The sequence below is a fragment of the Xenopus laevis genome, chromosome 6S, assembly GCF_017654675.1.
Source record: "Xenopus laevis strain J_2021 chromosome 6S, Xenopus_laevis_v10.1, whole genome shotgun sequence".
Lineage (NCBI taxonomy): Eukaryota > Metazoa > Chordata > Amphibia > Anura > Pipidae > Xenopus > Xenopus laevis.
The window spans coordinates 99,864,040-99,880,140 of NC_054382.1; positions in this window are offsets into that span (position 1 = coordinate 99,864,040).

The following is a 16,101-nucleotide window of genomic DNA, read 5'->3' on the forward strand; positions in this document are numbered from 1 at the left end:
CAGAGGGGCACCATAATTCAACTCCCTCCACCTCCACTGGAAGAAATAGCAAAACATAGATCTGAGCATCACTTAGCCTGAATTTGAGTGTTGTACATAACACGCAGATATGATTTCTGTAATCTAAAACATATACGCAGTGTTCTCTCCTGAAAGAAATTGTGGTGAGCTGACAAAAGCAGAGGATCCACCACTCCTGCCTTATTAGAGCAAAGCTGATAGGACTGTGTGCACATGCAAATAAAGCCCACAGTCCTATCAGCTTTAGAATTTAAAAGATGTAATTCACCATGTGCTGTAAGGGTCATACGGCAGCCGGGCAATGGGGGAAAAAGGGACTGGGTAGAACACTGCATATAGGGAGAAGGAAATCCCTGCATACAAAGCTAACAATGTATATATAATAACAGGGTCAGACTGGAGCATTGGGGACCCACAGAGTTCCAAACTTCTGGTGCCCCCTCGTGTATGTGCGAACGCCAGCGGTTGTATACACCATGGTCCAGATTTCTCATATGCCGTCAGATACAAAGTGCAGCACTAACCCTGCCACAAGTCCAAAGTGAATGTACAGTATGGGGGGAATGTAATATTTTTCACTAGTGCAACAAACCCGATGCTTGCGAACGTTAGCGACCATGATTTCGTCCTTTTTGACTGATTAAAGTTTAACCCTAAAGTTAAAAAAACCCTACCCAACATAGACCCTCCTCCCTCCCCCCCAGCCTAGCTGCTACCCTGGGCAAATGCAACTGCCCCTAATTCTTTACTTACCCCTCTGTGCAGATTCTGTCCAGCGGAGTTCACAGATGCCATTTTCAGCTGCTTCGGTAATCTTCGGAATAAGACTGGCACTTCGGAAATTTTCGTGAGTTTCAGCAATCGTCGCGAAACAGAAAATTGCTCCAACTGCTCATGCACCGATAAGCCGGTCTCATTCCGAAGATTACCGAAGAGAATAATATTGCTGGCGTAAACTCCGCTGGACAGAATCTGCACAGAGGGGTAAGTAAAGACTTAGGGGCATTTGCCTGGGGTAGCAGCTAGGCTGGGGGGGAGGAGGGGGGTCTATATTGGTTAGGGTTTTTTAACTTTAGGTTTAAGTCTCCTTTAAAGACCTCAATGACTAAATCTTTGCCTTTGCTAAACATTAGCAAAGGCATCATTTTAAGTAAAAATTTCAACTTTTAATTACATTCCCCCTTAAGTGGCATGAATTTGCACCACTTAGTTCCCCTGTGTTTGTTACAGGGACAGTAGTACACGCCACACATCTCCAGGCTTCGACATGTAAAAAAGCAGCATAACATTTTTCCCTGTTTTTTCTTGGAGTGACTTCCGCTGGAAGCAATGTAAAGACACACACATACCTTGATAAACTCTCTATTTATTTTACACAGCTTTTTACACTGATTGTTTGTCAAATTTCATTTTGCACAGCATAATAAATATGCCCCTTGTAGTTAAATTACTCAATATATGGATGTGGTTCATCTTCAGAACTGTAATTTAGAAATGCAACCCTTTCTCTTTTTCAACAATATCTTCTTGTACAGCACAGTAGCCTGCTGACATCCCTATTGCTTGACTACATTACTTATTCGTGTTTATTGAACAATATCCAGGTTCCTTTCCTTTTCTTTTGTTTTAAGAAAAGAGCTCTCAACACACTTGGATTTGGGATGGTCACTCAATTGTAAATCGTCATGTCAGCTGCTGAAACACAAATCTTCACTTCAAACCCCTTGTAATGCAGTTATTAAACAGGACTGGCCCCAGTAAAAATCCCAAGGCACTCCTTTTGCTTAAACTAATGTGATGTGGCTGTTGAACCCAATTGTCACTACAGGGGTGCGCTGCTGATGCTGACTTCCTACCATGACAACTGCCCTCATTTCAACGTCCCCTTAGATATGAGTGACATGTAAAATAATCCCTTAATAGCTTGCTTCACAAAACTGCATACTTTCCATTAAAAGTAACACCTGTCACAAGGTAGATTTTATTGTTCAAATGAGGTCGAATAACCCACAAAAGCCACAAACGTAGCTTCTCATTTCAAAGAACTACGAGCTACTGTCAGGTCAGGGAACTGGAGAAAAAAGAATAAGATACTTTATGTCTAGAATTCCAGAATTACACATGCAAAATGTCTCTCACTTTTCTCATTTGCATTAGGAGTATTCTCTGCTGTAAGGCTAGCTGGTTCTAGCAATAAATGAATAGCACTGTTTAAGGGCTAGTCCACACGGGGAGATAGCGACGCGTTTGCGGTCGCCGCGACAAAGCGCCGCGACAGTCGCCGCGAGGCATTTTCAGGCGACTGTTGAAAAGCGCATCGCCTCGTGTGGTTAGCACAGGCGTTTTTACATAGGCGCCCATACAAAACTGTCGCCTGCGCCGGTCGCGGCGACTGTCGCTGCGCTTTGTTGCCGCGACCGCAAACGCGTCGCTATCTCCCCGTGTGGACTAGCCCTTAGTGTGGCCCATGTCTAGGTCATAAATCAATAAAATGCTACAATTGCAGAGCATTAGCTCCAGCCCCCCTCCTGGGCAGATTCCTGATCTGAAATATGCTGATATCTTGCTTGGAAGCTTAGACTCTAACTTCAAAGATCCTTAATGGTTTTATCTTATGTTGGAAGAATGAACTCTTAGGGTAAGTCCACAAAGGGCGTTTTGGGGAGATTTGGTCACCTGGCAACTAATCGCCTCGTTTTTAGCGGCGAGCAATCTCCCCAAACGCCTTCCCTGAATATGCGCCAGCTAATCACACACGCGGCGATTAGTTTTCCGAAGTCGCCCGAAGTACGTCGGAGATTGGTCGCCGCAAAAACGAGGCGATTAGTCGCCAGGCGACCAAATCTCCCCAAAATGCCTGTGTGGCCTGACCCTTATAACCTTACAGAATATAAAAAAGAAAATCCTCTTATTTTATGGAATATATGATACAGGGTTAAATTTGGAATTTAAAAAACTTCGAAATTCGAATTAAAAAAGACCAACCGAAATTTATTTGGCCGAATATGTCCGTTTTTTCGATCTAATGACCAGGGGCAGCTGGGAAATAGACAAAATGTCTAGCCCCATGTCAGATTTCAAAATTGAATATAAAAAAATCTGTTTTGAGAAATGGATTTCAGTGCAGAATTCTGCTGGAGCAGCACTATTAACTGATTCATTTTGAAAAAAAATTTTTTTCCCATGACAGTATCCCTTTAAGTAGGAGAAATAACAGCCTGACAGAAAGTAATTCCATCTTAAAGTGTAGGCACAAGTCACATGACTGAAAATTCGCTCAGACAACACTAATTCACTAACATGCCAAGTTGCGTCCAGGACCCCGAACGCTGGCAAAGTTGTGCTAGCGTTGATTTGGCAAGCAGAGCGAAGTTGCACTAGGGTTGGGTAATTTGCATACTGCAGGCAAATATATTACATTACACAAGCCCAGGGAAGTTTAATAAAATAAAATAGAGTTGTTATAATGCCCTACATATGAGCCCAGTGTATAGTTTATGTGCCATATGTTAGGAAATGTAAGGGGGGGGGGGAAATTCCGCTCTTTTGCAGCCTATCACCCTGAAAAAAGGAAGAGACACCAGTGTTTTTTCAACAAAATTTTGAGGAAGTCCTATCTACTCTATTGCACTTCGTCTGGTCTGAGGTGGCGAAGGCAAGTCTGGCGCAAGAGGTAACATTCAGTAAAATCCGCATCTTAGTGAATTTGCAAAATGAGTGCAAATGAGTGCCAGCATCAGTCTCTTTCGCTAGCAAAGTTACGCTTGCGCCCGTCAGTAAATCTGCAAAGTACTGAAATGACGTCACGCTGGCGAATTGAGTGAATGAGTCGCATGACTGGGCAGTAAATATCAGTGGCCATATTTTGTTTCAGAGGGACAGACGCAATAGAAAAGGAGGAGGGGTATGTCTGTTTTTTAGGCAAGATTTAAAAGCTCATATAAAGGAGGAGGTTATGTTAGAAAATGAGGGGGCAGAAGTCGTATGGGTGGAGTTCTTCACCAATTGTAAAGAATCCAGCAAATTAATTGTAGGTGTATGCTATTGACCCCCTAATGTAAGTGAGGAGGAGGCTCAGCTCCTGATGCAAATTGAAAAGGCTGCTAGTTTGGGTAAAGTAATGATAATGGGGGATTTTAATTACCCAGATATTGACTGGAGCAACAGTACTGCCAGATCAGTTAATGGGAACAAGTTTATAAACTTAAGGAACACCAAGAGCCCCAATAGTGTAATATGTATTGGTAAGGGATAATGAAATAAGAGTAGATAACATATACTCACAAACCAAGGTTACTAATAGGCAACCACTGTAAAGGCAGGTGGGGAGATTGTCCTGACCCCACTCAGGATTAAGAAGTCGCTCTCTGTAGATAGAAAAAGGGTATCAACCCTCCACCCAGGGTGGACTTAGTATTGTATAAAAAGAACAGAGGCGCCAAAAGAATAAAAGGATATAAACGAGTTTAAAAACCAAAACTTGGTAATCAGAGGAGGCAGTATGGACTTACCTCCTCCAAGCAGACACAAAACGACTGTAATCAAGCAGTCAAAATTTATTAACGAACTCCAATCAGTACAACGCGTTTCACCGGCTCGGACCTGCTTCTTCAGGCAATAAACATAGGAGTTACAGCATCTGGCAGTAGTATACACACTTAGCGCCTCTGTGTTTATAAACTTGTTGCATGACAATTTTATGGCACATGTTGTTGAGGAGCCTACCAGAAAAAATGCTATTCTTGATTTAGTGATCTCCAATGACCCAGAACTTATAGCAATGTGCAAGTCATTGAACCCCTGGGTAATAGTGACCATAATGTTATATCTTTTAATGTCTGGTGCAAAAAACAAATATATACTGGGGCAACAATAACCATGAATTTTGGAAAAGCTAATTTTAGTGCCTTGAGGGCTGCCCTCCAGAGCATTGATTGGGGCATTAGGTTTTCAGCTAAAAACACAGAACAGAAATGGTTGTCATTTAAAATGATATTAAATCATTACTGTTCTCAATTTATTCCCTTAAGGACTAAACATAGAAGCTCTAAGAATCATCCTGTGTGGCTTAATACAGAAGTAAAGAAGTTAATAGGAAAGAAGAGAAAGGCATTTAAAAACTACAAATCTGTTGGGACAGAAGCTGCATTTAATGAATATAAACACTGTAATTAATTTCGGTGGAGGTGAAAACTAATCCTATAAAGTGTTTTAAATATATTAATAGTAAAAAGATGCAGGTTGAGAATGTTGCTCCATTAAATAATGGTATTGAACTTGATGTACGTGTGTCTTTTTTCAACCTTACTTACTATGTTACTATGTATTATATATGTGGTTCTTATGTAATATATGTAACCATTGAAAAATTAACCAGACCATATGTTAGACATACTGAAATATCTGTTTAGTTCAAGAACTATAACATATGTTCATAAACTAATCATAGTAACACAGTGTGTATGATAACATTCTTAGCACTGGTTGCAGGGAGAAATGGATTAATGAGGTGTCTCTGGGAATGAAAACGTGGAATTTATTTCCAGCAATCTTGAGATAAACCATTGCAAAATTTGCCCAACAGGTCAAAAAAGCAAGAATGAATAACTGAGCAAGGGTCAGGAAACAAGCGGTACATCTTACTGACATTCCACTTGAACAGGTATATTAATGACTTGCCTTTTGGGATGGGCACATTTTTTCACCTTGTTTCGCCGAAAAAATGACGCCCATAGACTTGTATGGCGTTGTGCGTCAAAACAAATCGCCGCGCATACAACATAGTAATTAGTGGCAAGGGCATGCAACAATGGTATCCAGGTAACAGGCTAATTCAATAATAATAGTATTTAGTACTGGTTACTAAATTTGAGAAATGAAAAAAAAATGTTGGCCTTTTATGTTTGTTTTTTAAATAAAACCCACCCATTCCTTAGAGTGGAGGGAGATCCTTATTGTCCAGGGTTATCACAAAGGGTTACCTAGTGAGGAAGTGCCTCTTCTGAAGAACAGTTTTCCCCAGCTGATTCCTAAAAATAGTCACAGGCAGTTTGGTATTTTCTGATGCATCATATACTACTTTGCAGTCTGCACATTTATGCTACTTATTACAATACTAAGCGGCACAACAGGATTTTCCTTAATGAACATGCACATACCAACATCTATGTCATTTCCAATGCCTTTTTATTTTTGCCCTTTTTTTTTTTGATTTTAAATAAACTTGAAATGAATTCAGACCGTAATGTCTTAAGGGGTTTAGGTGGGTACTTACAAATGAAATGTTCTCAAACTTTGAATCGGTATCTGTAATCTGATCACCAGGTTTTCAGTGGTTCTATAAAATATACATGGAACAGTGTAAAAACTTTTTATTTTCCGATTATTTAAAATAAGGTTACACTCATTTCCACAATGTAAAAACCATATATCTCAAAGTCCCTGCAATTTGTCTTGCCCGTGGTATGTAGTCCTAGTCGCATCTGCGTGACCTCACTGCCTGGCGCGTTTCGTCTCACGACTTCCTCAAAAGCTTCATGATCCCAGTTGTGCATGTCCTCCTTTTACCAGGTGGTGGTGACTATAAGTCGCGAGACAAAATGCGTCAGGCAGTGATGTCATGCGCATGTGACTAGGACTACACGCCACGGTTAAGGCCGGCAAGTACCATCAACTGTACGGGCGAGTCCGGAGTTTCCCATTCCGATTAGAAGAAAAGAGGTTCCGCCTGAATATTCGGAAGGGTTTTTTTTTACAGTGAGAGCTGTGAAGATGTGGAATTCTCTCCCTGAATCAGTGGTACAGGCTGATACATTAGATAGCTTTAAGAAGGGGTTGGATGGCTTTTTAGCAAGTGAGGGAATACAGGGTTATGGAAGATAACTCATAGTACAAGTTGATCCAGGGACTAGTCCGATGGGGGAAGGGATTTTTTCCCCCCTCCGAGGCAAATTGGAGAGGCTTCAGATATTTTTTTTGTCTTCCTCTGGATCAACTAGCAGTTAGGCAGGTCAAAAAAAAAACTAAAAGGTTGAACTTGATGGACGTGTGTCTTTTTTCAACCTTACTTACTATGTTACTATTTACAAAGGGATATTTTATCTAAGGCCCACAATATCCAACTTTATTATGCACCTGTGTATCACAACAGTAGCCTCATAATGCGCCATAGTCTATATGTATTCGATTACAAAAAAGCAGGCCTGGTATTTTGACTTTTATGTTTTAATTTTAGTATCCTCTTGGTTTTTTCCTAAAAAATTTTGAGTTTGAGCTAAATCCTGACCTGGATCCCAATATTCACTGTAATGAGCACAAATTTTACTCAATGGGGTATATTTATCAAAGATAAAGATCATCTCTATGGCAGCATTAGAGCTGTAGGGCTAATAAAAAGCTGATTTATTCTCCGCAAATTATGTGTTTTGGTTTTTTTTCTCAAGCACAGGCAGAAGCAGGAGAAATGAAAGGCAGGGAAGGAATGGTTGAGCTGCAGCAGAATGATTGGATTATATTGTAAAATGTTAATGTGATTTTTAATAGTTTTAATTGATTTGCTGTGAAATGAAAAAAAAAGCCAGATACAAAGGTATTTAAAAGCACATAGAGTACATTTTATATTTAACTGATGAATTATCACAACATGTTCAAATCAGCAATCTTTGGAATGCGGGATCCAAACTAAAATAGAAGCATATGTTTTACAAGTGGATAGATTAGATGTTTGTAAATTATAAATGTCAAAACTTTATACCAAAATGGAATCTCATTTAAGGCAGTAAGGATATGGGTTTCTATTAAAGGAACAGTTCAGTGTAAAAATAAAAACTGGATAAATAAATCTATAAAGGCTGGAGTGAGCGGATGTCTAACGCAGCAGAACAGAACACTACTTCCTGCTTTTCAGCTCTCTAACTCTGAATTAGTCAGTGACTAGTGATGAGCAATCTGTGGCGTTTTGCTTCGCCGAAAAAATAGTGAATTTACCGAAAACGCATTGAAGTCAATGGGCGACAAAATAATATTGTAAATTTTGACGCAAGTGACAATTTTACGTAGATTTGCCATGCCTGGCAAATCTATTCACCCATCACTATCAGTGACTTGAAGGGGGACCCCATGGGACATAACTGTTCAGTGAGTTTGCAATTGATCCTCAGCATTCAGCTCAGATTCAAAAGCAACAGATATGACCCATGTGCCCCCCCTCAAGTCACTGATTGGTTACTGCCTGGTAACCAATCAGTGGAAACCAAAAGAGCTGCAAATCAGGAAGTAGTGTCCTTGCTATTATGTTAGACCTCCAGTCACTCCAGCCTTTATGGAATACTTTTTTGCCAACTAACTATATTGAAAACATTTTTATTTTGCACAGCCTATCTATTTACCCAGTTTTTATTCTTATACTGAACAATTTTTGTAAGGATTATTGTTTCCATTTGGTTTAAATACATCTTTAAATTTTTTCGTCCTAAGAAGAGGAAGATATTCGTGCTGCGAGCAGCCAGCTGGGCTTAATGCTACCAGAAGAGAGGTGAGGGGGCTGTCATCCATGGAATAGGGCATCTAGCCCTTTTCATATTACAGGTTCCTTGAGTTTACAAGTGCTAGTTAACATCAATGGGCATTTATAATGGGCAAATTCAATATCACAATTAAATGTATCCTACATATAAAGTAGATCAGTGTCATGGCAAAACCCAAATGTACCAGTATAAATATTATACAAAATGGATAATGAGCATATTAACCCGAGATCTGCCAATATAATCCCTTAGTAAAATGGATAATAGGCATATTAACCCAAGCTATGATAGTATAATCACTGTAGAAATGGCCAATGAGCACTTCATCAATCCCAGACATGACAGTAAGTTCACTGAGAAATAGCCAGTAAATACTCCATTTACTCTAGACATGCCAGTAAGATCAGTGAAAAATGTCCAATAAGCACTCCATTAACTCCACACATGCCAGTAATATCACTAAAAAATGTGTAATAAGCACTCCATTGACTCCAGGCATGCAGGATCACTTAAAATGTCTTATTAGCACTAAATGAACTCCGCATATGCCAATAAGAATCCTGAAAAATTGCCAATAAGCACTCCATTTAACTGCAAACATTAGGCTTGCCACCTGTCCCTCCACTAACTCGGGGCCAGTGACATCACGGGGCATGCTGATAACGTGTCAGGGGCGAAGTGGTGAAACTGTGGGGCATTCCTGTTACATCAGGGGGGAGCTATGGCTTGGCAATTGCCGATCGCCATGTTAATCTCAGGGAATTCTGCCTGGTTTTCCTAATTTGGAAAACTGGGTGGGCAGTTTTGTCATAGACAGCCGTTCCAAAAACCAGGCAGTCTGGGTCAAAACCGGAAAGGTGGACCCTTCCATACATGCTAGTAAGATCAATGAAAAATGACCAGTTCCAGTAAGATCAATGAAATATGTCCAAAAACTCCATACATGCCAGTAACATCACTGAAAAATAGCCAACGAGCACCCCTGACCTACCAGTAAGATCAGTGGATATATTGCACTTACAGAGGCAGAGTACCAGTAGCAATGTGTTACTTTCCTTTACTGCTCAGTAAACACCTGTGAAAAAATACAAGATGGTCGTGCTTTCCAATGTGGAACTCATGGCCATCTTGGATTTTCCACATAGAGAAGGGAGAAAATGGATAATGGAGACAGAGCAAAGAGCAGGAAGCAAACAGAAATTCAATGAGGCTGAGGGTAAGGATGACAGCAGCCATGGCATGTGTAATGCAACGTAGGTGGTTCTTCACAGTCAGGACAGTGAGGTTGTGGAATGCACTGCCGGGTGATGTTGTGATGCTGACTCAGTTAATGCCTTTAAGAATGGCTTGGATGATTTTTTGGACAGACATAATATCAAAGGCTATTGCGATACTAAATTCTATAGTTAGTATAGGTATGGGTATATAGAATTTATGTGAAAGTAGGGAGGGGTGTGTGTATGGATGCTGGGTTTTCATTTGGAGGGGTTGAACTTGATGGACTTTGTCTTTCAACCTGATTTAACTATTTAACTATGTAACTATGTAATAGGGAAGGTGGGAGGGAAAATGTATTAAAAAAAGATATAGAGGCACAGTGGGCCCTCCAAATCTGTGTCCCTGGGCAAATGCACCATTGACCCAATTATTAAAGGGAAACTGTCATGAAAAAAACATATTTTTTCGAAATGCATCAGTTAATAGTGCTGCTTCAGCAGACTTCTGGACTGAAATTCATTTTTCAAAAGAGCAAACAGATTTTTTTTATATTTCATTTTGAAATCTGACATGGAGCTAGACATATTGTCAGTTTCCCAGCTGCCCCCAGTCATGTGACTTGTGCACAGATAACTTCAGTCACTCTTTACTGTTTTAGCAGCCCATCAGCAGAACAATGGGAAGGTAACCAGATAACAGCTCCCTGTTAGATATAAGAACAACACTCAATAGTAAAAATCCCACTGCAACGCCAGTTACATTGAGTAGGAGAAACAACAGCCTGTCAGAAAGCAGTTTCATAGTGCAGCACTGGCTCTTTCTAAAAGCACATGACCAGGCAAAATGACATGAGATGGCTGCCTATACACCAGTATTACAACTAAAAAAATACACTTGGGTTAGGAATGAAATATTACATGGTAGAGTGAATTATTTGCAGTGTAAACAGTGGAAATTAGAAATAAAAATACACCATAAAATTCACGACAGAATTCCTTTAAAGTAGCCGTGGCCAAATGTAACTAACAGTGACGATCAAAGAAATTTACCATGGACAAATTCTCAGTGAAATCTGTGTGTTTACCCTTGCAAAGTTTTTTTTCTGCAAATTAGCAGCAAATATTCACCTAAGCAGCTCACGTAAGAGATTCAATCAGATGCTTGCACCACCTGTCATTTCTGTTCTCAGTGCCTGTACCAAGCAGCCAGCCCCCAAAATCATTAATTTGTCTGCTTTCCCTCTCCAACTTTCTCATCCATATAATATTATTGAAACTACCATGGTGTTAGTCTTTGCATTCCCAGAAACATATCTTCACTTGAAGTTTTTGTCTGTTTCTTTTTCATTATGGATTACTGAGTCAAGAAGCCTTAGGGTGTATGCTTTTTCCATTTTGTCACCATCAACAAGTAATGATAGATTTTACCAGCTATCAAGATCTCCAGTTGCCTTCAGATTGCCTTCAGCTTCAGTCAGTAATATTCTATCAGAGAGTCATGATTTACACAATGCTGTGGTCATTGAGACAAATATAAATATCTTGTGTTTTGTTTAGTTTTTTTCTTTTCAAGGATCAACAAAGTTCATCATAAGACATTTGAAATGGCTCTCAAGAGTACAAATCCATTTATACATAGTAAAGGCCCAGTTTAAATTATGCAGCAGTATTAGTACGAGGTAGTAAGGGCAAACTATTGTTGTATGATTCTATGTTTATTAGTGCTTATATCAGTTTAACACAGCATATGTGTAATGTTGATTTATTTCTATCAGGAAAACTTTTAAAAAACAAAAGATCACACTCCTGGAAATCTTTCTTGATTTCCTAGTTGATCTTTTATAAGTCTGCCCCAAATCTTATTCTTGTCAGTAATAAGTTATAGCTGATTTAATAGCAGCGAGTATACTGTGAGTGTATCCTGTTTATACATTATAGGTCATGTTATCCACATATACAATGGGGCAAATTCATTAACCCCCAGAAATTCGCCAGCGACGGCTACATCGCCACAATTCGCCAGGCGAAGTTTGCCAAGACAAAGCGGCAAGCAAATCGAAGTTGCGCTAGCGTTGGCTAATTTCCATACGGCGGGAAGTTAAATTTCAATGGACGTATATGTTGCAGCAAATACATTACATTGCACAAGCCCAGGGAATCTTAATAAAATAAAATAGAGTTATTGCCCTATATATGTGCCCAGTGTATAGTTTATGTGCCATATGTAAGGAAATGTAGGGGGAAGCCGGGTACCCTAAAAAAATGTACAATCTTTTGCAGCCTATCACCCTGAACAACGGAAAAGTCGCCAGCGTTTTTTGGGATTTAGGTAAATTTTCACTTTTTTTTTGAGGAAGTCCTATTTACTCTATTGCACTTTGCCTGGTCACTTTGGAGTTCCATGTTTTGTATGAAAGCGCCTGGTCTGTGACCTCTTTCAGTTATATATAGTGAGGAAGCAATTTTTTTGGCAGCCATGGATTCGCTGCAAATTTTCACATTTTGAATTATTATAATCATCAAATGTAAATGTTTATAATGTTATTATATAAATATACATCTCAACATGCTGAGAAATCGGAAAAATCATGTTGGAGAAAGCATCCTTCAAAACTGGGATAACTAGAGCAGTTTGCAAAAGAACAGCCGCCCAAGTAATCTTATTCATGGCTATAAGTAGCATTTGATTTCAGTTATTCTTTCCAAAGGATGTGTTACTAAATATTAAGCCTAGGTTATCAGTAAAGACTTTATCAGAACTGAGAGGATATGGATAGTGATGGGCGAATTTGCTCCGCGAAAAATTTGCGAAACTGCGCCGGTGTCTCGTCTTTGACTCCGGCGTCCGTTTTTTATGCCGGCATCCGTTTTTGACACCGGCGTCCATTTTTTTTTGGTCGCCGGCGAATTTTCACCAGCGAATTTTCGTGGCCGTTTTGCGAATTTATTCACCGGCGGTGAATTGCGCAAATTCGCCAAGAATTCGCCCATCACTAGATATGGATGTGTTTTGAATGGAATGTGGGCAGGACACAATCTATATATATAATTTATTTTTATAATCGTCTCACTGTGAATCCTCCAGAATTTCAATAGATTAATTGATTTCCACATTTCTGCAGGGCTTATTAACCAGGTCAAGTTTAGTAGACGTCTTCCACTTCAATTATGAGTGTAGTCACTCCTTCATGATGATTTGGGATTTTTAAGTTATTTTGCCCACCAGGGCTTTTGCCACATCCTAGCAGTTCTCTGTCATGTTCTCCCATTAGTCTCAAAAGTAATTGTGTCCCCTCATAAGCACCCCTCGTCCAGAGAAAACAAACCCAACCTTAATAGTCTATCCTCAAAATTGATTTGTTCATTTCACATTAGCACTTTAGTTGCATGTCTCTGGATTTTTAAAGCTGCACGGTATTCTAAAGAGGGAGTTGTAACCAGGATCTGTAAAAAAGAAAAATATTCATTTTCTCCATTGACTCTATGCCCCTGGAGCATCATTTTTTGCATAATTTAGCAAAAAAAAATACACTATTTATAATGCAAACCTCAAGGTCATTTATGAATAAATTAATTTGCATGTATTTATATTTTTATTTATATAGCGCTAACTTTATACACATCACTGTACATTTAAACAATGCATTATTATCACAGAGGGTGAACAAACACATAATTTAAACACCTATCTACAATGACATTCAAGATTAATGGGGAAGTTCTTAAGACCTGGTGAAGAAGATCAGGGTTTTTTGGCACACAAATGATAACTTTTTTTTAGCATGAAGTTTTATTACATACATTGAATATTGGCACAAACCAAACAATTTCTTTACAAAAGGGGATTTGGGTTGCTAAATACTTTAGTTAAACCTATATTTAAATCATACTAGAAAAAATTTCATGAGCAAATTTTTCCATTAATAGCCCATTACATTCCCACTTATACCTAAGGGGCACATTTACTATTGGTCGAATATCGAGGGTTAATTAACCCTCGATATTCAACCATCAAAGTTAAATCCTTCGACTTCGAATATCGAAGGATTTACCACGATTTTCCTTCAATCAAAAAATGCTTAGAAAGCTTATGGGGACCTTCCCCATAGGCTAACATTGGTGCTCGGTAGGTTTTAGGTGGCGAAGTAGGTGGTTGAAGTTTTTTTTTAAAGAGACAGTACTTCGACTATCGAATGGTCGAATAGTCGAACGATTTTTAGTTCGAATGGTTCGGTTTGAAGTCGTAGACAAAGTTCGAAGTAGCCAATTCGATGGTCAAAGTAGCCAAAATAAAATTTCGAAATTCAAAGTATTTTTCCTTCTAATCCTTCACTCGAGCTAAGTAAATGTGCCCCTAGGTGTTAAGAGACAAGAGTAAGGAGCACCCAGGGCTATCAAGCTTTTTATGTAAATGATAAATATAAAGAGTAGCTGATTTTTTGTGCAACAAATTAGAATGTTAGAATTAGTTAGACTGTTTCTGCTATACATATAGCAATATTTAAGCAGAAATTAGAGACAAATATATCACTGAAAATATGGGATGATCGACGATAAAAGAGCAATGTTCAATTTTCGGATAAGTGAATAAACTCAGCAGAACCAACAACAATTTGATGAAGCCTATTGTATGGTAACTATTGCAAAAGGCCTATCGATAAAGAACAATACAAGTGAGCTAATATATGGAAACTCATTAAATAGACAAATGAATAACAAATAGGCATAGGTGTTGTCTAAATTGAAGCATAAATGAATTCTAAAGTACAGGGTCTGCATTCCTCATTATTCATCTAATCAAATAGATATAAACAGCCCTGCCTTGAATGAAAATAATGGGAAACCCCACTGGTGATCTGCACCACAGGCACAGGACATTTTTCTTACTCGTAAGTTAAAGCACTGGGATTAATGTTTAAATATTTCACTGTTAGCCTGTCGTTATCCTTATCCTAAACCTGTACCGCAAAAAGATACTTTCTAGAACACTTAACATTCTTCAGGTGGGTGGATCTTTTTCCCCAGCACTCACCCTCATGACTATTATGAATATTTTAAAAGCAATATATGAAGTAAAGGCAAGTAAAACGTGAACTAAAAATACCTGTATCTTTTTAAGTTCGTAAACACAATGACCTTTTTGCTAACTGTGCTTGTCCACCTATAGCTTCTAAAAGCTAGGCAACCAAAGGGAATTTCTACCTTAGACATATCATGAACTACCTCATGTTCTTTATATTTCATAGGAGAAGTTTCTTGGGGGACACATAACCCTTAAACCTCTCCAGCAACCAGCTCCATTTTCATAATCACATAATTAGAAAATACAGTAGAAAATACTCACGGAACCTGAAACTTTAGCAAAAAAATGGCGTCTTAATTTGATTTGGCTTGCATTTTCTTGTGTAGAGTACATCACTTGTACAATATGCTGTTGGGTATATTTTGTGTGCAGGTGATTTCATCCAGCAATAATCCTATGCATGATCTTCTCTGTGTGTATATGGTGCAAAGGGATATTATTTCACCTTTCCTTGTTTTTAAAGGAGGGATAAGTGGTGCTGGTCAATCATCCAGAGATTACAGATGGATTTCAGTTACAATGCTGTAAAGTTCTAACATGAAAACTGAAGAAGGTAAGACTGAGATTTTTGGCATTTTTTTAATGGCACTTTTGTGTCCTGGAATACACAGGATTTTTTCCCAAAAAGCAGAACACTGCAAAAATATAGGTGATATTCCACTTTATTCCTGAATTATTCAAGATTTCACAATGGTAGTTCCAAAATAATAATGTAAAATATCTTTGGATGTGTAATAGGATATCCATCAGTTATTGTGCTGAGTTTGTATTGCATTTTGTGCATGTATAAATGAAGAATAAAAAGACTGAATGTATGTTGCGTGTATGTATTTAAATTCAGTAGTGGATTTAATTAAAGTAACAATACAACTAGCAATACAATTTTACATGTTTTATTTCTCCGAAACTGCATTGCAGTTTTCCAGTAATATGTTTCAAATTGTATTTGCTTCTGTTACAAATTTGCCAATATAATTTGCATGTATTCTGATGTGCAATATTTTGCCAAAAGCTTTATAATACAATATCAGATATGTACATCTGAAAATAAAACATCTCCCTTCAAGCTCAGAAATATTTATTACATAGAGATCTTTTTTTCTTTTCAAGTTAGTGCAAATAAAAACGTTTGAGCCTGAGCAACATATTTTAATTATGACGGCAAAAGAGAAACAGCAAAAAAAAAATGCAAGAGAATATTACATATATCTAGTGTATCATTTGTAAATATTATATACAATGTGTTTAAATAAAT